Source organism: Lynx rufus, unplaced genomic scaffold, assembly GCF_022079265.1.
Source record: "Lynx rufus isolate CCGP_SWC_20201006 ecotype Redwood Valley unplaced genomic scaffold, mLynRuf1.p SCAF_19, whole genome shotgun sequence".
Lineage (NCBI taxonomy): Eukaryota > Metazoa > Chordata > Mammalia > Carnivora > Felidae > Lynx > Lynx rufus.
The window spans coordinates 36,410,528-36,434,572 of record NW_025814833.1 but is presented as its reverse complement, the minus strand read 5'-3'; positions in this window follow the sequence as shown (position 1 = coordinate 36,434,572).

The following is a 24,045-nucleotide window of genomic DNA, read 5'->3' as shown; positions in this document are numbered from 1 at the left end:
GTGTGCTCTATTCCCCTAATAAGGCTTTTGGGTAACCTCTAAAGCAGTGGTTCTCCATAAGAGACTCTTAACGATAGAGAACAAATCGAGGGTTGATGAGGCGGGGGGTGGGGGATGGGCTAGATGGGCGATGGGCATTCAGGAAGGCACTTGCGGGGATGAGCTCTGGATGTTGTATGGAAGTGATGAATCGCTAAATTCTACTGAAACCGATAGCGCACTGTGTGTTAATTAATTAGAATTTAAATAAAAACTTGAAAAAAAATAAAGCAGGGGTTCTCCACCTCAGTTGCGTGTTAAAATCACAAGCGGAGCACTTATCAAACACTGTTATCTGGGAACCAGATTCTAGAGATTCTCATGTAAGAAGTCTGGGGTGGGGCCCCAGGCATTGGCATTTTTTTCAAAGACCTCCCTCCCTCTGCCCCCCAGGTAATTCTTACGTGCAGCCGGGGGGAGATGCACAGATTTCTTTCAGGACTTGACCTCTCTTACTGAGACTTCACCTTTTACTTTGTATAAAGCGTACTGTATATATAAAGCGTTCCTTTCCCAAGAACAAGCGGAGCTGGACGCAAGGCTGTAGGCTCCTTGGATGTAGTTGCGGCGGGACTTTCTCCCGTGTCTGCTCAGTCAGGTCTGTAGGTAGCCAGAGTCTATAGCCCGTGGCCCAGATAGCTGAAAGTCCTGTCGTGCACCTATAGAATGTGCTGCGGATATGTCATCAGGGGAATTCATAGAGGACAGTCCACCCATAAGATGTGACTATACACGGGACTAAAAGTGTTTGCGCTTTCCGTCCCGAGAAGGATGCTTTTAGGAACAAAAAGACTTGGAATTCAACCGTGCTGCTTTTATTCAGAATGTCCTGCATTCCCAAAGGACGAGTGGATTCCAAAGTTCTTCAATAGTTACAGTTGTGTTTATCCTATATTGAGCCACAACTATAGAATTTACAGTCACAATTGCCACCAAGTACGTCATTTCCACGTTTACATTTTTCCCTTTACCTTTTGTATAAATGGCGGTAAGAACGAATTGGAGCGAATGTCTCTCTCGGGTCTGTCGTTTGGCATTAAATAGTGGCGGTCTAAAACAGGATTTTCCACTAGTAATTGAAAGCCCCGGGGCATCCTGCTTAGGAATGCGTTGGAAACAGTGTCTCCATCTTCAGCAAAAATTATGAAGGAATTATGGGGAGTCACTGCTGACATGAAACTCTTCTGGAAGGGTGGTATGTTTCAGGATTTATAAACTGACCTATAAATAGCAGTTGGGAAAACGGTCTAGCAGCAGCCATAACACTGATAAGCTAAATAAAAGCATCAGAATTTCTGAAACCTGGGAGCTTCTTTTTATAGCTGTGGGAGATGATTGCTTTCATCATGGTTCCACTTCTTACCTATTTATTCTATGGTTTAGTGGACCCAGGCCCCACATCCTTTTGTGTTGTCCTGGAAACAGGCTTCCTTAGAGTGGGAAACAGCAAACATACATTAATTAAGTGGGCTCCTTCCCTTACTTGTGAGGCTCCAGACAAAGAATATAACCTTACCACTAACACGATATACTGTGAGCGTCTCTCTGAATTCTGAAGTGCTCATCTATTCCCGTAGTGGCTCCTTGATTGCCGTGGGTGTGCACAGGAAGCTTGGGTGTTTAGAGCAGGGCTCCATCAGGAATCCCCTTTGCCCACCCCTCCCGTTGGTAAATGGGCTCGCCTCTGTGGACAGCAAGTCAGAGCTTCAGCCTCCCGTGAAATGGATTCGTTGTAGGAAGCCACTGTGGTATAAGGAGGGAGCATGTAGAAGACTAGATGTTCATTGGGGGACTCTGGTTAAATGTGGCCCCAGTAGTCCTTTAAAGTTACTTTGTGGCCAGTGATAGGAGGAGATCCATAGATACATAGATAGATATATAGATAGAGGATCTTTTCACATCACAAAATAGGGTTTTACATGTAATCTGTTGGTTTGATTGCAGAGAAGAAACACTGCTAAAGTTAACCAGCATAATCTATGGCTAGGGGGTTTCTGATGGGCGGGGCCGGAACAGAGGGGCTGGGAGGGAAGCTTCCCCTTCATTTTTAGTATTTTAAGCATGAGTACTATATTCAGGAGGGCAGTACTTGGTGCTACAAGCAGAGGGAAATCAGGACTCATCAGCTTCTCTTGTCAGCCACTGAGGGAATGTCGACCTTAGTGTTTGGTTAAGTTTGTTAATGTATTTATATTTCTGTGTCTGAAGTACTCAGGAGATCCGTGCTGAGGGTAAGATCACCATCTGGGGTAGTGAAATAGGTACTCCCCAACATCGTACTTACTAAGCCAAGCAGGATACTGTTTCAGTTTTTAATCTGGTCCTTCTGAGCCGGAACCAGAAATGTGGATTTCTGATGGAGCGATGGTTGCTGTTTGCATGTAATGTCTTGAAAATGATCTCATGGTAAAATACCCCCCCCCCACACAAAACAGTCACAGATTCGTAGATTCTCCCAGTGTGAGCCCATGGGGTTACTGCTGGATTTATCTGGGATCTGTAGCTTCTTCCCTCGAGAGGTCTTGGGTCTTCCTTTTTCCCTTTCATGCTGTGTGCCACGGCAGTAGCCTTTTTAAAAATTTTCATTGCCATGTAATTTATATGTAACTATAACTCTATCAGACAGGTTGTTGGGACTGGTTACAGAAGAAGGATCAAAGGTGAATTTTTTAAACGTGACATTGCTTGGTTCGTGTTAAATAAAAGTTAAAAAATTCATCTCCTGAGCTTGCTGAAATTTCCACAAAATCTTCTCTTCCATTTCCATTACGATACCTCAATGAGACTTGCTTCTGTATTGCAGTTTTAGGTTTTTAGATTTTCCAAAATTGTGCTAAAATGTGCATAACATTTGCCACGTCGACCATTTATTTTTTATTTCTTTATTTTAGAGAGAGGGGGGAGCACAGGCAGGGAGGGAGGCAAAGGGAGGGAGAGGGAGAGAGAATCCTAAGCAGGCTCCACGCTCGGCATGGAGCTTGACACAGGGCTTGATCCCACAACCCTGGGATCATGACCTGAGCCCAAATCGAGAGGAGGACGCTCAACCGACTGAGCCACCCAGGTGCCCCCATCTTAACCACTTTGGAGTGTACAGCTCCGTGGCGCTCAGGACGTTTACACGGTCGTGCATCCTTCACCTCGGCCATCTCTAGAACTTCTGTCATCCTGCACAACCGAAATCCGTACCCAGTAAACACTAATTCCTTGATTCTCCCTCCCCCTAGCCCCTGGCACCCACCATCTACTTTCTGTCTCAATGAATTGGACTCCTCTGGGTACTGTATGTGAGTGGAATCCTACAGTTTTTGTCCTTTTGTTGTGACTGGCTTATTTCATTTAGTGTAATGTCCTTAAGGTTCCTTTATGTTGTAGCAGGTGCCAGAATTCCCCTTCCTTTTAAGGCTGAATAATAATCCACTGTGTGTATGGAGCACATTCTCTTTGTTCATTCATCGGTCAGTGGACATTTGGGTTGCTTCCACCTTTTGGCTATCGTGAGTAATGCTGTTATGAACATGGGTATACAGAGATCTGTTCAAGTTCCTGTTTTCATTTCTTTTGGACATACACTCAGAATTGTTCAATCATCCGGTAATTCCATATTTAATTTTTTGAGGGTCCACCATACTGTTTTCTGCGGTGGCTATGCCATTTTATATTCCCATCAGCAGTGCACGAGGGTTTCAACTTCTGAACATTCTCACCAACACCCGTTATTCCTTGTCTTTTTTTAATAACAGCCATCCTAATGGGTGTGAAATGGTATTTCCTTGTGGTTTGGAATGGTGCTTACTGGACATTCATATATGTATCTTCTTTGGAGAAATGTCTATTCAAGTCCTTTGCCTATTTTTGAATTGGGTTGTTTGTTTTTTGGATGTGGAGTCCTGCAAGTTCTTTATTCTGGACGTTAACCCCTTATCAGGTACATGATTGACAAATATTTCCTCCCATTCCATGGGTTGCTTTTCACTTTGTCAGTATCCTTTTGTTTTTGTTTTATTTTTTTTAACGTTTACTTATTATTTTTGAGACCGAGAGAGAGCATGAACAGGGGAGGGGCAGAGAGAGAGGGAGGCAGAGAGAGAATCCCAGGTAGACTCCGTGCCATCAGCGCGACATGGGGCTGGAACTCACTCATTGGGAGATCATGACCTGAGCTGAACTCAGCATCCGACGCTTAACGCACTGAGCCACCCAGGCACCTAATTGATAGTGTCCTTTGATGCATAACTACAGTAGCTTCAGTATGCCCTGCTATACCTCGTCCTTATGCTTCTCTCCCTCCTTCCCCCTTCTCTCCGCCTTCCTCCTCCCTCACATCTCCCCATCCCTCCTCTCTGTCCCTCTTTCTCTTCTCTCAGCCTCCCTCCACCCTCCCACCTCTTCCACACGTGGAGTCTCTACACATTTGTCCTCTTTCCTCAAGTCTCACTTCCTCTGTCATCTTTCATTTTGGGTTGAAAGCTTGAAGTAGACACGGTGACAGATGTTTGCTATCAATCCTTGAGCTTTGACAGTTTGCGTAACTACCATATTTGCACCGCCGTCGCTTTTTTTCTGCGCGGAGCCGTAAGCCCTGTCGGGCTGGCTCCGTTTGCTGAGTGAAAGAAGGCCGTGGCGGTGGCTTTCCAGCACTGCACGGACTGCAGGTCTCGTGTGCAGTGCTTCCCAAGTGTAATATTTCGCCACCGTGGGGGATCTGAGAAGGTGGTGGGAAGGGGGCAGAAGGATCTCCACGGGCTGGTTGTTGCGGAGCTGTCTTCGAAGGTAGTATAAGGGAACGGGCCCCGAGAGGGTAGTAGGGACCCCGAGGGGTAGCAGGGAACCGCACTGAATTTCCCCCGGAGACAAATATGTGACGAGGCCTGGGTTAGGGTTTCCTGTGCAAATCCCCTGCTGTGGACCACGTGACTAGTCCACAGTGGAAGCAGAGGTGGTTCTTACTGTTGGATGCTGCGAGTGTTGGTAGGACGGGCAGCAGAACTACTCTGGGGACACGGAACATCCAGAAAACCTGCAAAAACTTCCGGAAAGCATAGCAACCGATAAACGTAAGTATTCTTCTTTCTGATAGGAGCTTTATTGTAAAACTACACACAAAACAAAAAGGACTTCTACTAAAAGGGCAAAAAGAAAAGCACACAGAGGTGCCTTTTGAATAAGTTATTATCCATTTGTTCATGTCTCTCCTGGCATTAGTATTTATTTTGCGCAAATCCTGTGAACCGGACGGTTTTTCACTCCAGAAGGAGTTTTATTTTCTTTTCTTGCATTATTAATGATACACTTTATTAGCCATATATCAACATCATGGACACATTTTTTACCGAAGGGAGAGTGGCTTTGGTGTGAAGGAAAAGGCAGCTCTGGTCTCCTGGCAGCGGCCCCATTTTTCCCTGTTGCCCCAGGAGGGTGTTCCATTTTCCTGCCGCGATTTCTCGCAAAGGGGGTTGTGAATTTCTCCCGCTTCCTTTTCCTTCCTTTTCGACAGAAGTCGAGAAGACCCCTGCCCTCGGGGAAATGGGGCTGGGCATCTGGGGATTTGCTAGGCTGGCTTTCCAGCAGGTCCTCATCCAGCAGCTAGAGCTGGGCCTCGGCCTGGGAGCCGGAGCCACCTGCTTTTGTATTCACCGGCAGTGCAGGCCGAGCACCTCCAGGGAAAATCTCCTTCTGAAAAGGTCTGTTGGTATCACATGGAAGATTTCCAGGAAGGCAAAAATAAGCAAAGTTGTGTTGTTTTAGTCCCTCACAAACGTGTCGCTTTCTCCACGTTTTGCATCTTTTTTCTTAATGGCTCCGTCTTGTTTGCTCCTTAATGAAAGGATTATGCCATCATCGTGGTTGAAAGTTTAATTTCCCATTATCCTGAGGGATGTACTCTTCCAAATTGTCCTCCTGTCAGTGCAGTCAGGGGAGTTACAACTGCATTTTGGAATTACTGTGTTTGGTAAATGTCCCTTTAGGGTTTCAGTTGTGCAAAAAAGGCAGGAAAAAAACAAAGTGGCTGTCAGAACACCATGTTCAGTGCTCCAGAAAAGGTCCTTTACCACCTTACTTAATTCTTAAAACTAAAGTATGAAGGAATAGAATAACGAGCAGAAACTTACCTCCTAAAGACCGAATAGATCTAGACCTTTTAGATAATTTTTTTTATTTAATCTGAATTTTTTTCTATTTAAAAAAAGTTTTTAAATGATTCTTTTTCCTTTTGAGAGAGAGAGAGAGAGAGAGATGGCGTGAGAACGGGAGGGGCAGAGAGAGAGAGAGAGGGACAGGGGATCCCAAGCAGGCTCTGTGCTGAGAGACAGAGAGCCCGATGTGGGGCTCGAACTCACGAACCGTGACATCGTGACCTTAGCCGAAGTTGGACGCTTCACTAACTGAGCCGCACAGGTGCCCCGATATTGCCTGAATTCTAAATGCTTAACTATCCTTTCCAGATTCTGCTCAGGGGTGCTAATTACCCTTTATCCTTTGGCCATACTGAAATCAAGAAAGTCATTTCGTGTTAGCCACCAAGACAGTCGCCTTAGTCTGGGAGTCCAAAGATGTAGGTTACTGTGTAGATCCCATGCAGTGCTCATAGAATAGTCTGGAAGCACACGGACTTGACTATTAACAGTGATTGTTTCCGGGTAGTGGGATTATGGATTTTTTTTCCCTTGTACTTTTTTGTCTTTCCCTAAATTGTTCACAGTGAGCAAGCGTGGTTTTCATATTTTTCTTAATGAGGGTTTCCCCCAGAATCCAGAGCCTGAGACAAGGGCTCACATGTAGTGCTCTTTGGGGAGGTGGTCTTAGAGAAAAGGAGTGGAAGATGAGAGAATGGTAAAACAAGGAAGGAATTACCATTGGGTTAGTAGAGTCTCAGTGCCCGTGGACCCCCCAGGAGACCTATAGAATACATTGCACGGTTATCTTCTGGAAGGGGGATGAGAGGGGCATTCATCCACCAGCTTCTCTGCTCCATCAGTCACTGGTTGCCTTATGTGGTGCTAACTTCATAGAAATTCTATGTTTGAACATGTGTAAGTGCCAAACAGGTGTTCACAGATGCCTGTGCTGTGACAGCATCTAAAAGCCCTGGGGCCCAGAGCCAGAGGTCTCAAAAGATGACTGAAAAGAGTGCTCACCACGGCAAGGGCTGGAGTAAAAGGTAGGCCTACAGGATGCGAGGCACAAGAGGTTCCAATATAAAAATGCAGACGTAGTAGACATTCTCATTTTGCAAACAAAACTCTTAGATGTTTGCTGCTTCATGTGAAAACAGGAGATTTTTTTGTTTGTGAAATATGCCCTTGTGTTATTTTTCCATCACTGCTGTAACGTTACTACTGATAATTTGGGTTGTTTTACTGGGTTAAAAAGACACCCACTTAACCTTGAAGACATTATGTTAAGTGAAATAAGCCAGACACAAAAGGACAAATACTGTACAATTCCCCTTGGATGAGGTACCCAGAGCAGTCCAACACAGAGCCACCAAGTAGAGCACGGGTTACTGGGGGCCGACGGGGAGGGGACGACGAACAGTTACGGTCTACTGAAAAAATTCTGAAGGTGGGTAGTGGAGATCGTTGCACAACAGCGTAAATGTACTTAATACTACTGACATAAGTGCTGAAAATGGTAAATGGTATGTATATTTTACCTCAATAAGAAAGAAACCCTCTCATTTATGATCTCGCAGCTCTGTCAGTTAGAAGTCAGGGTACAGCATGGCTCAACTGGATCCTCGGATTAGAATCTCCTAAGGCCCAAATCAAGGTGTCAGTAGGGCTCTGTTCCTTTCTGATGACTCCCGGGATTAATCTCCCGAGTCCATTTAGTTTGTTGGCCAAAATCAGTTCCTTGTGTTTGTAGGACTGAAGTCCTGTTACCTGGCTGGCTGACGTTGGTCGGTACTGTTAGTCATGTGACTACAGGTCACGTGGGTGTCCTTTTCCTACGAGTCTTGATAATATCTTTGTGTCTGTGTCCAGTTTCCCCTTTTTATGGGGATACTAGTCAAATTGGATTAGGGCCCATGTCATTTTAACTTGGTTATCTCAGACAAGATCCTATTTGCAAATGATGTCACATTCTAAGATAACTAGAGGTTAGGACTTCGGCATCTAGACAGAGTTCAACCCAGAACACCAGGTAACATAACATATTTTCAAGGTTTGGGGATTATGATGTGGACGTTTTTTTGTTCTTTTTTTGACGTGGCCATTTTTTTTTTAACGTTTATTTATTTTTGAGAAAGGGATAGAGCACACGAGCATGAGCAGGGGAGAGGCAGAGAGAAGAGGGAGGCATAGAATCTGAAGCAGGCTTCAGGCTCCAAGCTGTCAGCTCCTAGCCGAACGCGGGGCTCCAACCCATGAACCGTGAGATCGTGACCTGAGCTGAAGTCGGACGCTTTACTGACTGAGCCCCCCAGGCGCCCCTGATGTAGACATCTTTTGAGGGGAGGGGCATATCTTGTTAATCACACTTCCATGCTCTCCCGTATGAATGAATGAATATCTGTTAGACTAATCCTCAGAATGGTCACACTATTTTTGATTTGTTAGCGCTTTGTGAATATTGAGTTTATTGATCCAGAATACATTTATTCTGGGAATTAATACTGGGGAATTAACATCTGAAAAAAAGATGTTCACAAGTGCATATCATTAGCCAAGAAATTTCTGGAGATAAGAGTTAACGTTTTCTGATTATTTATCAGCTATTATCCTATTGGATAGGGCTATATTTAAGACCTATATTGTAAAGATTTCACCTAAAAAGCCTTATTTAATGCAGTATTTTAAATACTTAGGTAAATGGTAATCTGTTTCCTCACTTTCAAAGTTCTTTTATTACATCAGGATCTCTTTTTTATTTTATTGTTTTAACGTTTATGTATTTTTGAGAGAGAGAGAGAGAGAGAGACGCACAGTGTGAGCAGGAGAGGGGCAGAGGCAGAGAGAGAGGGAGACACAGAATCGGAAGCAGGCTCCAGACTCTGAGCTGTCAGCACAGAGCCCGATGCGGGCTTCGAACTCACAAACTGTGAGATCATGACCTGAGCCGAAGCGGGATGCCTAACCGCCTGACCGACTGAGCCACCCAGGCGCCCCAGGATCTCTTTAAATTAAGAGTCGAACTTAAAGGCTTTCAGTATTCATTCCTACCTTTTTTTTTCTTTCTTTGGAAGTACTTTTCTCCTTCCCTTATCTTTTCCTTTATTCGTTCATTTATTTGTATGTTAATTCAGCAGCCATTTACCAGCCCTCTCGGTACCGGGTATATTATAGGTCCTGGGTGATACAAACATGAACCCGACTTCTCCCTGGCCTCACGTGGTTCACAGTATACTTATCCTCTTCCAGTCTGTTCTCTGTATTGTCTTCCCAACGAGACCCTCGTCGGTGAAACCCCTTGTCTCCCTCTTCCACCTTCTACGACCCCCGGCACGGTACTTGCTCTAATATGACCTTGGATGTTTCCTATCCTATTCGATTTAATCAGTTAGTTGGTAATCTTTAGGATTTCACCTTTATTTTTTTTTAAGTTTTATTTATTTTTTAGTAATCTCCATACCTAACACGGGGCCGGATGTCATGACTCCCAAGATCGAGAGTTGCATGCTTTTCTGACTGAGCCAGCCAGGTGCCCCTAGGATTTTCATCTTCGAATGGCATAGACCCCAACTGAGCCCTGCCTCCTTTCCTGCTGGGCTAACTTTTCAACCCCGTTATTGCTGTGGCAAGCAGCTGCATGCTCGGAGCGACTCACCTCAGCTGGGCCTTAGAACTTTCCTTTCCACATAGGCTTGGTGCTGCTGCTGAGTGGTAAGCCTTCCGCAGCTTGCTTGCCCGTTTGTATCACAAATAGGGTTAGCAGGTAAAGTACAGGGCTCACAGTTCAATTCATATTTCATATGAGAGACAACTTTTTTTGTATGTCTCAATGTATGGGACAAACCGACGCTAAAGTACACTTACGCTTTATGTGAAATTCAAATATAACTGGGCACCTTCTCTTCTGCTTTTCTAAATCTGGCACCTTTAATTGTAGTGCTGGAGGTGTGGAAGAGCTCGTACCCACCAGGCACAAACTTTGACCAGTGGAAGACGGTATCTGGTAGATAGGCGGCCTGGTGCTGTCCCTTAGATGGACGGTTGTAAGATACATTCCCAGAAGATCTCCACAGGATCAGGCCCTGCTTGACCACAGCCATGAGTAGCTTATTAACGAGACCTTGGTTTGGGTTTTCACCTTCTCCTGTTTCTCTCTTCCCCGTCCCCTCCAGGACTTTGGGATCACTACCTGCACGCTGATCCTTCTCTCTACCTCTGGTTTTGGAGGAAACCCAAGGGATAAGCATCTTCTTTTCCATGAGTATACTCAGGCTCCAGGTACAATGCCTAGTATACTTGTGAGCCAGCTTGAAATGCTAATTTTTTTAATGTTTATTTATCATTGAGAGAGAGAGAGCGCACAAGCACGAGCAGGGGAGGAGCGGAGAGAGAGGGAGACACAGAACCTGAAACAGGCTCCAGGCTCTGAGCTGTCAGCACAGAGCCCGACACGGGGCTCGAACTCACAAACCATGAGATCATGACCTGAGCTGAAGTCGGACGCTCAACTGACTGAGCCACCCAGGTGCCCCCTGAAATGCTAATTTTGAGGCAAACCGTAAGAGACTCTTAAAAACTGAGAATAAACTGAGGGTTGATGGGGGGGTGGGAGGGAAGGGAAAGTGGGTGATGGGCATGGAGGAGGGCGCCTGTGGGGATGAGCGCTGGGTGTTGTATGGAAACCAATTTGACAAAAAAATTTCATATTAAAAAGAAATGCTAATTTTGTTAGAGTAGTGGGGAAATACGAGTCACAGCCTTTGTCCATTTCTGGCATGTAAGCATATCTAAACATATTTGGTGAAATGAAGGAATAGGCCTGAGAGAAATCAATGGGGGGGAAAGAATCCAGGGAATATTCACATCTGGGCTCTAATACAAAGTGTCTTGGAAGAAATTGATCAGGGGGTTGAGATAGTATACTGCACATACGTTTTTACCTCTTCTCTCCTCCAAAATCCTGTTGAAATACCAGACATAAAATCTTTTTAAAGATGGATCCATAGTGGGACGCCTGGGTGGCTCATTTGGTTAAGCATCTGTGTCTTACATGTTTTCAGCTCAGGTCACGATCTCCTGGTTCGTGGGTTCAAGCCCCACGTCGGGCTCTGTGCTGACAGCTCGGAGCCTGGAGCCTGCTTCAGATTCTGTGTCTCCCTCTCTCTGCCCCTCTCCAGCTCGTGCTCGTGCTCTCTCTCTCTCTCTCCGCGCCCCCTCTCTCTCAAAAATAAACATTAGAAAAAAAAGAATGGATCCATAGTAGCATTGAAAAATAAGAAAGACTACTTCTAGGAGATCAGGTATTTTGAGTAATTTATACAAGATAGAAAAAATAGAAGATGCCATATTGACTAAGGAACTAGAGCAGGGGAAGATGCAAAGCAACCATAGGAAAGGGCTACCACAAAGGTGCACATGTTTCTTCTCAGTTCCAAGCTTGAATAATAGATAAAAAAGATGAGGCATGGGTGCTGGGTGGTAATACAAACAGTACAGTTTTCTTCAGAAACAGCTAGGCCAGGGGTGCCTGGGTGGCTCAGTTAGTGAAGCGTCCGACGTCGGCTCAGGTCATGATCTCGCGGTTTGTCGGTTCGAGCCCTGTCTCAGGCTCTGCATTAACAGCTCGGAGCCTGGATCCTGCTTCGGCTTGTCTGTCTTGTGCTCTCTCTTTCTCAAAAATAAATAAATATTATTTATTAATTGGTTAAAAAAAAAAGGAACAACTAGGCCAGCTGGACACCTCTCCTTTTGCCATGTATCGGTTTGTCTATCTGCCAACCTATCAGGCTGGCATGAGAGGTGTTTTCCTAATAAATAGCACTGATAACACTAATTTGGGGGGAAAAAGGAAAGTTTTGGTTTTACCTCGCACCATATACGCACACACACACAAATCTAGTTGTAGTGAAGATGCACACGTTGTCAAGGTACAAATACTACAGAAGAATCTATAACATCACCTTCATAATATTTGAGGTTAAGACCTTCCTAAGAAATATCTGAAGTCCAGAAGCCATAAAGCCTAAAAAGAAAGGAGAAAGGGAGGAAGAAAAGAAGAAAGTAATTCGGCATATTTACATCAAAATTAAAATTTCTGCATGGCAGAATTCATTATTTATCATAAGCAAAGTTAAAAGACAACTGGCAAGGTTGGAGAAAACATGTAAGACACAGGGTTAATGTTACTGGTCTCCATGCACATTGCCCCGATAAACAAACAAAATGACAACACGGGGAGCCTGGGTGGCTCAGTGAGTTAAGCGTCTGACTCTTGAGTCTGGCTCAGGTTGTGATCTCCTGGTTCGTGAGTTTGAGCCCCACATTGGGCTCTGCGCTGACAGGATGGAGCCTGCTTGGGATTCTCTCTCTCCCTTTCTTTCTGCCCCTCCCCCACTCTCAGTCTCTCAAGATAAATAAGCTTAAAAGGTGGGGGCGCCCGGGTGGCTCAGTCGGTTAAGCGTCTAGCTCTTGGTTTTGGCTCAGGTCATGATCTCGAGGTTTGTGAGTTCAAACCCCCATCAAGTTATGGAGCCTGCGTGGGATTCTCTCTCTCTGCCCCTCCCCTGCTCAGTCTCTCTCTCAAAATAAACTTAAAAAAAAAAAAATGACAACACGACGGAAAAAAGTCGGCAAAGGATATCGTAGTCGACTCTCCGCAATGATCTGTTTTGTTTCCCTGTAGGAGAGTTAATGCTTTACCATCCTGGCAAACTCAGACAGGGCCATATGATTTGTTTGGGTCCGTGAAATGTGTCAGAGGCAGAAGCTTTAAAACTTGGCGTTGAATTTGCCATGTTCTGTTTGCCGTCTGTCGCAGCAACTGGAGATACTCTGGATAGCGGCTGCTCACAACCAACCCAGGATTGAAATAGAGCGTGCGTGAAAAAGAAATCTTTGTTTTAAACCACTGAGATTGGGGGGTTGACACCACGGCTTAGCCTTCCCTATCCTGGCCCAGACAGAAATCGTATCCGAATAGAGGTGCCATTGCAACAAAATCTGTGAAATACAGGGCATTGATTTCAAGGTTGTGTTCTTGACAGTGAGGAAACAGTTAGAAGCTAGGTTAGTGAGAACAAGTCACGTAGTAGAAAAAGTTTTAGGAAAATTGTAATCTACAGTAGCCTGAAAGGCAGATATAATGAGCTTGTAGTTTTAGGGGGAGAGATTGAAAAACAGAATATTAGTTTCACATATTGGTAACTTTTGTCTATGTTTCTCAAGTTATTAAAAAGAAATGAGCTTAGATAAGGTAATTAGTTGTTGAACATAAATGAAAGACAATTGAGAGTTTATAAATGGATGGGCCTTCAGGGTTGACAGTGAGTTTAAACTTTAAATAGTGTGAAATAAAGTTTTTGAGCAATAAAGGCAAATACACCAAGGAAAAATCAAAAGATATGGCCTCCTTCGTACTACTGTTAAAATCTTTAAATCCTTTTAACCTAATTATCTCAAGTGTAAGTATCAAATTCAGGATATAATCCTCACATCCATTTATTAGAAATACTCAATAGAGGGATGCCTGGCCAGCTCAGTCAGTGGAACGTGTGGCTCTTGACCTTAGTGTTGTGGGTTAGAGCTCCACGTTGGGTGTAGAGATTACTTAAAAATAAAATCTTTAAAAAAAAGAATTTAATTTTGGAATTGGGGACTTGTCAGGAGACTGGTCTCACATGTGCAATTTCAGCAAGAATGGGTGAATGGGTGAATTATAATCACTGTGACACTAAGCATTGTCTTTGTGAGTCTTTCTTTTAATCTTCAAACTGGTCCGTTTCTCTTTCTATGCATAGGAAACATTCCCCCAGCCCCTAAGGGATACAGCCCTAAATTCGATATACTTGCTGTCTCTAGCTCAAAGTCCAAGCTCTCAGGATGATGTGTAGTATTCTTTATCTGGTCCAGGTGTGATCTCTTTCTGTCTGGCAGCCGATGGGTTAAAAGAGAAGTCACCTGCCCACATTCATCCTTAACTAACGTGCGCATAGTTGCGATAAACATTTTAGTAGTAGATGGTAATTGGTGTTCAGGATTTCCCCTTTCTTTCCTATCCTTAACAATAGTTGCCTACGGACAGAGTGGATTTCTCGACCCCACGGACGTGGTTTGTGCCTTGCTTTGGCTAATGGAATGTGCGCAGATACAACTTCGTGCCATACCGGACTTGAGGTTTTGAATGTGTTTGTGGGGCTTAGCTTTCACTCTTGTGCTCTGTTCCTGCGCTGTGATAAGCATGTCGGTAGCTGCTCGATAACTGCTGTTTCTTCACCCTACATCCCAGAGTTAGACATGTTGAGCAGACCACAGCGTGACCCATAGCCTGGAGCAGAACCCCAGCGAGCCACAGCTGAGCACAAACCTGTAAGTGAGAAAGGAATGCATCTTTTTGCAAGCTGCGAATACACGCAGGCTTTTGAACTACAGCAAGAGTTAACGCAGTTCTCATTTAGAAAGGGGAAGAATGGGAGACACAGAACAGTCTAGGCTGTGATCATTTTAAAATCCCCTTGGAAGATGCTGTGACGTTCTCTTCTCTTGGCCCTGGGAAAGTTCCTTGATCAGACTCTGATTCTGCACTCTGAGAGAACTCCCTTGTTCGTTGACCTCCGTGGCTCATGGATCTACCCTTGGGGGAGGGGGTGCTCCTTGTTCATTGTTCTCCTTGGCCACATCTGAGATGAGTTTTGGGGAGAAATCTCTCGTTTGGTGCTGCAGAGCCTTTGAAGTTGCCCTGCTACTCATGGAAAGTTGGAGGACCCGGGTTTGGTTTTTTTGTCTACAGTAGTCCAGGACGTTGCAGTCTCGACTTACAGTTTCTTTAACAGTATAATTACCTCCAAATTTAGTAATCTATTTTTACATAGTTCCGTGCGCTGCAACGACAAAGTTTTTTCTGGACATGATTCTCAAATATCTTTTCTTTCTTTACCCCCGTACCTCTCTCAAATTATGGCTAAAAATACTTAGAGCAACGTGTGGAAAGACCGCCCCCTTAATTTGGTCTCTGTCTGGAGTCACTTTGAGAAGTTTTAGTAGGCAAAACTTCATTTGTGTCCTGCAACCACATGGTTTTTCCAACTTTGCAAGGCCCTTGTTTTCTGGATCCACCTTTATCCTTTTATTTCTCTTCAGAAACCAACCACTTCTTTCATGGGTCATCTTTTTCACATAATATCCTCCCAAACAGAGTCAATACAACCTAACACGTGCTGCTAACATTTTGCATTTCATCCTCATCCATTATATTACCAACTATGGTAACGTCACCATCTGTACTGATAGAACCAAATGTTTTGCCATTAACTGGAATAGACCTTTAGTCATCCAGCCCGTTTGGGTCTCCTTGCCATCAAGCTGCCTGTCCCCTAAGGCAGTGCTACATATTTTCTTGTTTCATCCATTTCGGGCATCAGTTGCTGTATTCAGTGAAATTAGGCTTTGAAGTGAACACCTTGGAGGGGAGGGGCACCTGCACAGCTCAGTCGGTTAAGCGTCTGACTTTTTGATTTTGGCTCAGGTTGTGATCTTAACAGTTCATGAGTTCGAGCCCTGCACTGGGCACTGTGCTGGCAGCGCAGAGTCTGCTTGGGATTCTCTCTCGTCCTCTCTCTCTGCCCCTCCCCCGCTCGAGCTCTTTTTCTCTCTCAAAATACACGAATCATCATTAAAAACATGTTCTTTAAATGCGTATCTTGGCAGTTGTGAGTACAAAAGTGTCTGTCTAAAGAGACCGAAGCAAAAATGACCGTTTAGGAGGATAATGTTCTTATTGAAGCACAAGTTTTATGTAGGTCCTACCTACGGATACTGTATCAAAACCAAGTCCAACAGATTTCCCAGTCAGTTGTTTTCAGTTATTGCTGTCTGTAAAATAGTGACGTCTTGCTCTCCTCTGATAACTAAGATGAACGAGAAACTTGGTAATGAATCACGCCGTTTGGACGGCCTGTTATTTCTATCATCATACAAATGAAATAGATTGTTTATGATTGACCAGAGTAACAACTGAAAATTTAATGAATCTGCCGCAGTCTTGTCACTTCAAACATGAAAGGCAGTCTGTGGAGAGAACATTCTTGCTTAGTTTCAGTGTAAGGAATTCGGCAGTCAGCACGAGCTCCTCTGGTTAGAAATGCAAACACAGGACCCTTGGGGCAAACACTTGCTCACTTGCTGTTTGAATCCCCCTCGGGACCAATTTCAAGCCCAATAAAATATATGATTTTGACATTAATAGAAAATACACATTAACAAACACTCAGGTCAAGGAGATCTATGAAATGCTGCTTAATTTTGAGGCAGGAGCTTATAATACAGATGCATTAGGAAGAATGAATGTTTTCAGTGACCAGGCCTTTTTCCTCAGTATCAGTAAAAAGAGTCCAATAGAGAAACCATTCTTCCAAAGAGTAGAATGCGGACTCTCAGGACCTGGTCTCCCAATTGGAGGCATTCAGTCGAAAATGAGGAGTTCATCGTATACCCAAAAAGAAAAATCACTCCAGATTCCCGTCCTGTGGTTTTGACTCCAGGCGCTACTGTTTGGAGCAAGTCAATTCTGTTAAAATAATTTCGGGAATATCGTTCTTTTGTCACTAAGAAACGTGTGCAGCTGTGTTCACGATGTGCTGTTTTACTTAAAGGTGATACCTATGTAAGTATTTGTGACCAAAAAGGAAAGCAGCAGAAAAAAAGAAAGAGATGCACTAGCTTCCACCAGAAGGTCTGTAGTTGCCCCTGGCTGTGTGGGGTCTCTGGAAACCAAACTCTGAGGTGGATTGTATGCAGGAAGTTGACTGGTGAGTGTTCTCAGATCAGCACCTGTGGGGGTGTGAAGGCAGGAAGGCGGCAGAAGGAGACTTGGTGCAATCAAAACAGAGGTTTCGTTGTGACACCTCGGAAGATTCTGGAGCTGAAATATCCCTGCAGGTTTGTCCCCAACTGGGGTTAGGGCCCGGACCATTATTACCCTTCCCACAACTTTCCTCCCACTACTCCCCATGCCCCACCCCGTAAGCAGCCCTCTCCATCTCCACCAGTCATTGAATACAGACCGCCCGAGAGGAAGAGCTGCAATTTGGGGGCAGGTTATCTCTCCAGTTGTGGGAAGTCTCTGGAAATCGACTCCGCGAGAAAAACCAGTCACCAACCCTCCCAACAGCTGAGGAGATGAGTATTCCTTCCAGTCCTGGAAGTGGGTAGGCGAGGCGGTGCCCCCGGTGCCCCATAGTGTCCACTGCACTTCTCCATCTGGCAGATACGCTGTTAACTGCCGTGTGATTTGTTTTCAAGTTCTCTCTACACCCAACGGGGGGGCTTGAACTCACAACCTTGAGATCAAGAATCACCCGCTCTACCCGCTGAGCCAGCCAGGTGCCCCCACTGTATAATTTATTGTGCAGGCCTGTGTTGGGGGGCGGGGAGGGGGGAATGAGAGAGGTGGTAACGGAGATGGTGGAGGTGGATAGGGAGGGATTGGAGCCAGATACAGGATTTTTTCCTCCTATGGAATCAAATAACATCAGTTTCCTTATTGTTTAGCTTCTTCAGCAGCAGATGAAGCCGTCAACGTCAGTTCATTTAAATGTATCTAAGAAGATTCCCCAGACTTCAGAGCTGGGAGGAACCTTGAAGATCTTTCCGTGAAAAGCCCCAGAGATGTTAAAAGGCCAAACATGAGAAGTTAGACTCGGGCTTCGTGCGCATGCTTGATGGCTGAGGCATGACAAGTGTGGCTGATACGGAAAGGTGATGGTCATCGTGGCAACCATCTTCCCCATCTTTTATTCTAAAAGGACTGGGGACTTTGTTCAGGTATGGGGACGAGGACGAGGCAGTATGCTGAGCAGGGCTAGGAGTAGGTAATCACCTGGGGCACAAACCCTAAGGACGCCCTCATTCTCCAGATCGGAGGAGGGGCGGGCACACGATAAGAGGCACTCCGGGCTCAAAGCCTGTTGTAAGTGCAGGGCCTGGAGGGAGAGTCGGTGCCGCCTCTCTTCCTTTTTTTGTTTTTACCCTCGAGTCTTCACTTACCTTCCCCTCTTCCTGGCCCTGGTGCTGGGAGGATGGGCCTCTCTCCCTCTGAAGGGAGGAAACCCATTCCCCTTCTGTAGAGGTTGGTTCGGCGCAGAGCATGCCGCCCAGTACAGGTCGGGGAGACGGGAGAGGGTGTCAGCTGCGGGTCTCCCCGGAAAGGGTTTTCTTCTTCCTAAAAAGGAGACGCTGAAGGGGCAATTTCCCGTTTTGATCTTCGGACAGAGTCCGAGGAAGACGTGATGCTTGAAGCTGTTCTAGCCATCTTGCGACTACGAGGGGACGAACCGGCTCTTGAATGCCAGGTGGTATCGAGGAAGCCCTGGTTCTTGATGCGGTGCTGCTGCATGAACCGGCTCTGGAACTGCCTTCCTCGAGACTTCCGGGAGGTAAGATCAATGGCGACGGTTTAAGTCCTTTGTAAGCAAATGTTTTGTTACTTACCGCCCGAATTATCCTAAGTATCGAGAGGGATCTTTTTCTAGCCCTTGAAGGTGAGTTTTCTTCCTTCTCCTTATGAAGACTGATCCTCATGAGCATGATTCTCTTGCGCCATCAAAACTGTCTTTTTAAGATAGTTTTCAAATTAGCTGCTATCTCACTTTATTTTATTTATTCTTTTTTTTTTTTTTTAATATGTCTTTACTTTTGGGAGAGTGCAAGCCGGGGAGGGCGACAGAGGATCTGAAGCGGGCTCTGCGCTGACTGTCTGGGGTATGGGGAGGAGGCGGTCTGCTGAGCGGGGCTGGCACTAGGTAAAGTGACTGAATCACCTGGGGCACAAAACCTGAGGACTCAGGGCTTGAACCCTTGAGCAGTGAGATCGTGACCTGTGCCGAAGTCGGATGCTTAGCTGACGGAGCCACCCAGACGCCTGAGATTTTATTTTTTTAAGTAATCTCTCTACCCAACGTGGGGCTGTAATTCCAACAACCCGAGGTCAAGAGTCGTACGTTGTACCAAACCAGCCAGGCACCCCCAGAACTCTCTTCTGTTAACAGATGCATTAACCTGGAAAGTGTTAGAATTTGTCAGTGTCCTGAGTTGATATCCCTGTTCCTCCATTTACTAGCTATGAGACCTCGGGATAGTGACTTCACTGCTCTCGGCCTTATTTTTCTCATTTGTGCGATTTAGATCCTACTAGTACTTAACCTCAGAGGGTGGTCGTGAGGTATATTGAGATAATACATGTGAGAGCTTAACTTGGTGCCTCGTAAATAGTAAGGAATCAGTACATGCTATGAATCATTCGTCTTTAATAGCTATTAATCCCCTCTCTGGAACGTTTACTTAGTAGACACACGTAGAGGATTTTGTTATCTTTTGGCCGCAGGCATCCACTTACACTAACAGGAAATAGCCATTTGAGGCTCTACCCTTCCCCCATTTGTTCATTTGGCTCAGGTGACCTCCTGTCCCATAACTCGGTTGGCAAAGCCTGCGACAGTGGACTGAACCGTCAGCCACATCCCATTCGACCCATATGCCAATAGTAATTATTCAGATTTGGGCGTGCAGTGAAATAAAAGGCAATGAGATACGATGCCTGGGAGATCATGGGAAGATACTGTCTTTCCCACTGGTCCTGAACCTAACAGATGAACGTTTTAGAGCTGTTGCCACCGTCTTGTTAACATGTTGCTCCAGAGCCTGCAGCGAGGACAACAGAGGGCAGAACCAGGAAACTGAGGGGGGGGTTTGCACCTAGGTGGCTCAGTCTGTTGAGCCTCCAACTCTTGGTTTCAGTTCAGGTCCTGATCTCGTGGGTTTGAGCCCTGCATCAGGCTCTGTACTGGGAGTGCGGAGACGGTTTCGGATTCTCTCTCTGTCTCTCTCTCTCTCTTTCTCTGCCCCTCCCCTACTTGTGCTGTCTCTGTCTCTCTCAAAATAAATAAACTGAAAAAAAAAAAACCAAGAAATTGGATCCTGATGACATCCATTATTTTTTTTAGGCTTATTTATTTTTGAGAGAGAGAGAAAGCACAAGTGGGAGAGGGACAGAGAGAGAGGGAGAGAGAGAATCCCAAGCAGGCCCCGTGCTGCCAGCGCACAGCCTGACACGGGGCTGCAGCCCATGAACTGCAAGATCACGGCCTGAGCGGAAGTCAGGCGTGAAACCAACTGCGCCACCCAGACGCCCCGTGACCTCCGTTATTTTACCGTGAATCCAGCCATGCTGCAAGGCCCCCTTACTCCTGGACTTGGCAGGTATGTGAGCCGACGAGTTCTGCTTTTGCTGAGCACCGTTTGGGTTGGTTTGCTTTCATTCATGGCAAAGGGAATCCAAACTCCTGTGAGAAACTCGTATTACAAACTCCTGTTATTTTGAAGGTGAAACATCCTGTCACTTTTGAGCGGATTGTGATTGAAAGACCGTTTTGCACGTGTGTAGTAAGGTCTCCTCTCTGATTCCCACTCCCTGAGGTGGCCTGCATCCACTTGTACTATGAAGGGCTATAGAAACTGCAGGGACTACTGTATCTTCCTTGAAGAACTTCATCAAGTTTCTTGCCCTGTGATTGCCTTGGCTTCATTCATTTGTAGCATGTATATAAGCCACTTGGTGGCGATGCCTTCAGGATGAGATGAGATCGTATATGTAAGTGCTACTCATGCTCTTGTCCTCTTACTCCTGTGTTTCAGGATGCTCAGAGAGTCTAGGCCAGGCAGGACAGATTTTACCCCTTAGAGCAGCCCAGTTGCGAGGGACCAGGTGCTCATTTACCTGAGGCTCTTGCCGTTGAGTGCGTCTGGTAGGAGGAGGGAGAAGGTGGTCTCTGCCAGGCGGCTCTTCCGGAGCACATAGAGCCACAGAGCAGGGGCACAGGCGTGGATGGGTAAACGGCAGCCCGATCTAAGGCTGGCACAGTGGAGGGTGGTCTGGCGGGGATGTGGGGGAGGGGAGGCCGTGGGCTGCCAGGGGAAACTGGGAGCATGTGGAACGGCAGAGGGAAGGAAGCAGGGAGTCCACCCGAGAGGAAGAAGGCCAGAGGGACGGGAATGAGAGGAAGGAAGAGCGTAGAGAAGTAAATGAAGAAGGCAGAGCATACAGAGTGGAGGGGACCCGCTCCCTCAGGTTGTTTCAGCAGTGTAGTCACTCCGTGCGATCATCATGGACTTGAGGCTTGGCGGAAGGCGGGAAGAACTCCCAGGGGGTACAGAGCTGGACCTGGCTGGCGATTAATATATAAATGTAAACTCTTTTGATATCATTATCAGCAATCGTTCTTTTTGTTTCTAGAACGCTTTTCTGTCAGTTCCGCATTTGCACAAAGATGGTGTCGTTCAGTCCCCACTGCATCTCCGTTAAGGAAGCAGGACTGGGATTACGATCTCCGTTTTGCAAGGAAGGGGCCAAAGGTTAATGTTTTACAAGGTTGCCTAGCTTGTGTGTGGTAGTTTTGGATCTTAGTTCGTCCTTCCTTCGGGTTTGTGGAACTGCCCTTCATTAAACATCGCCTTAGTCTCCATTGTTCCCTAACTGGTGTACCTGACCTCAGTCTCATCCTCCCTCCAGGGTATCCTCTTCCCTGTGACTCAAGTGGTCTTTTTTTTTTTTTAATTAAAAAAATTTCTTTAAATGTTTATTTTTGAGAGAGAGAGAGAGCAGGGAAAGGGAAGAGAGAGAGGGAGACAGAGGATCTGAAGCAGACTCTGCACTGATGGCAGCGTCCCATATGGGGCTTGAACTCCCAAACTGTCAGATCGTGGCCTGAGCTGAAGTCAGATGCTTAACCGAGTGAGCCACCTAGGCGCCCCCCTCCCCCAGTGGTCTTTCCAATCGTGCCGTTTCTCGGCTCAGACATATGAGTGGCTTCCTGTTGCCCGCAGAGTAAGGGCTGAAGTGCAACACTGCACTCAGTGTGTTCGTCATTTGCAGTCCATTGACCTTTCCAAGTTCGTTCTCAGACTTCGAATGCTGTGTTGTCCCCCCTCACCACCCCCTGCTCCAGCCACGAAGGAGTATCAGTTTCTGAACACACCTTGTCCTTTGGAACCTCTGTACCTGGGATATGCTTTTTTCATTGCCAGAAGCATCACTCACCCTCTTCTTTGTCTGCCAAAAATCCCATTCACCTGGGAACATCTGAAGAGTTGGCCTCAGCTGGAAACTCGCCAGATGTCACAGGCCGGTCACACAAGGGTCATCACGAAGATCAACTTGCCTCTGCCCTTCTAAGGACACGATCTAGGATACTCTGGTACCTAAGGTTGATAAAACCAGGCAGTTTCCCCATTGAAAGGGAGAGGAAGTACCACCCCCTACACGCACCACCAACGTAATTATCCAAAGAAAAATCTGAGAAAATGGTGTGTGTATATAGATGACATTAACTGGGGATCTTTTGTTTAAGAATCACCAGAAGAGCTCAGAAGAACAGAAGTTTGGTGCTTCTGTCAAGAATGTGAAAAGGCAGGAGATGTGGTCTCAGAGACCAAAACGTAGGTCTAGAAAACCGAGTGATAACAACGAATGGGTGATAACGATTTTCCTGGGTAACTTTGCCAGCAGTAAATCCAACCCGGTAGGAGCTTTAATGTGGAGACTGGCAGAAGGCCAGCTCTTTCCTGCCTTATTTCCCCTTCCGTGTCGGTTGGCAACTTGGACGGGCTGCTGCCTGAGGTGGCAGAAGGGGGAAGGCAGTGAGGCCATATGACCAAGATTGGCCCTCTCAGGACCTGGTCCGACTGGGAGGGGATTTCTACCCAAACCAGTGTAGCCAGAAGCAGAACCTGAATCCCGGATGAAGAGGCACCAAGAGGACCATGCCCGGACCTCTAGTCCGAAGGACAGTCAAAAGAGGCAGTGACTGCAGAAGGGGTTTAGAAATCACGTGGATTGAAAATAATGGAATAGTTCAGAGCCAAGGCTGTGAACAGCAAGGGAGTACCTGAGTCCCTTCTTTGAAGCCTAGAGCAGTCCCGAAGACCAGAGGGTAAACATCCCTAGGCATCATTTGCCAGTTTTCGTGCTGTAGCCTTTTCGTCATGAAATGGCCACCGGCCCCCAGACAGAGGGGCTAGGGTTTCGTTGCTTCGGCCAGTTCTTCCGTTTGAAAACTGTCTGCCCTGTGATTATTGTTGGGTCAGGCTCAGCATGATTTGGACCGATTTGTAGTTGAATTTAGAAATCACTGATGGTTACTTTGAACTCCGAAGATCCTGCCCGCTGGGCCGCACTAGTTTTGTGGCCCGTCGGTCAGAAGGCAGAAACATCCAGAAAGCCAGGCCACACAGTAATGTTCTCTTTAATGTAATCGACAGAATTGATAACAACAAATTAGAGTTTCGTTATAGTGTTTTCCAGGGTAACTGACAATCCACAGGAGCTTTCACGCTTGTTTCATAATGTGCAGTCTTTGTCAGAAGAAGCAGGTGGCATGCAGTTTAATACAAGCACATTTCTTCTTAGCAAACACTTTCCCCTCTGCTGGGAGTAATTCTGAGTTCAATTTAGCCTGACCACACCTGACCCAAGCTGGCATGATGGTTTTGATCAGAACATGGATTCTGGTTTTCTTTTTTGTTTCTGTTTTTTTGTTTTTGCCCCCAGCGCGTAGGAAATTAGAGGTAGATGCATTTTATTTTGCAGTCCTAGGTTATCTTATTTTGCCCTTGTTGATCAGTGTTCCCGCTCCATGTGGGAGTCTTAGAAAATCACAGTGTAGCAAGTAAAGAAAAAAGAGAAAGCTTTGAATAAATCATAAAATATACTGATCTGCAGTACAGTCAAGATGATATTAACACACTCACAATGACTTGTTTATCTCTGCTTTTTACACTGACGACCAGATCAGCTGCGTTTAAAAATTTTTTTCTTTCCTTTCTATGCCGTTTTTGAACTTTC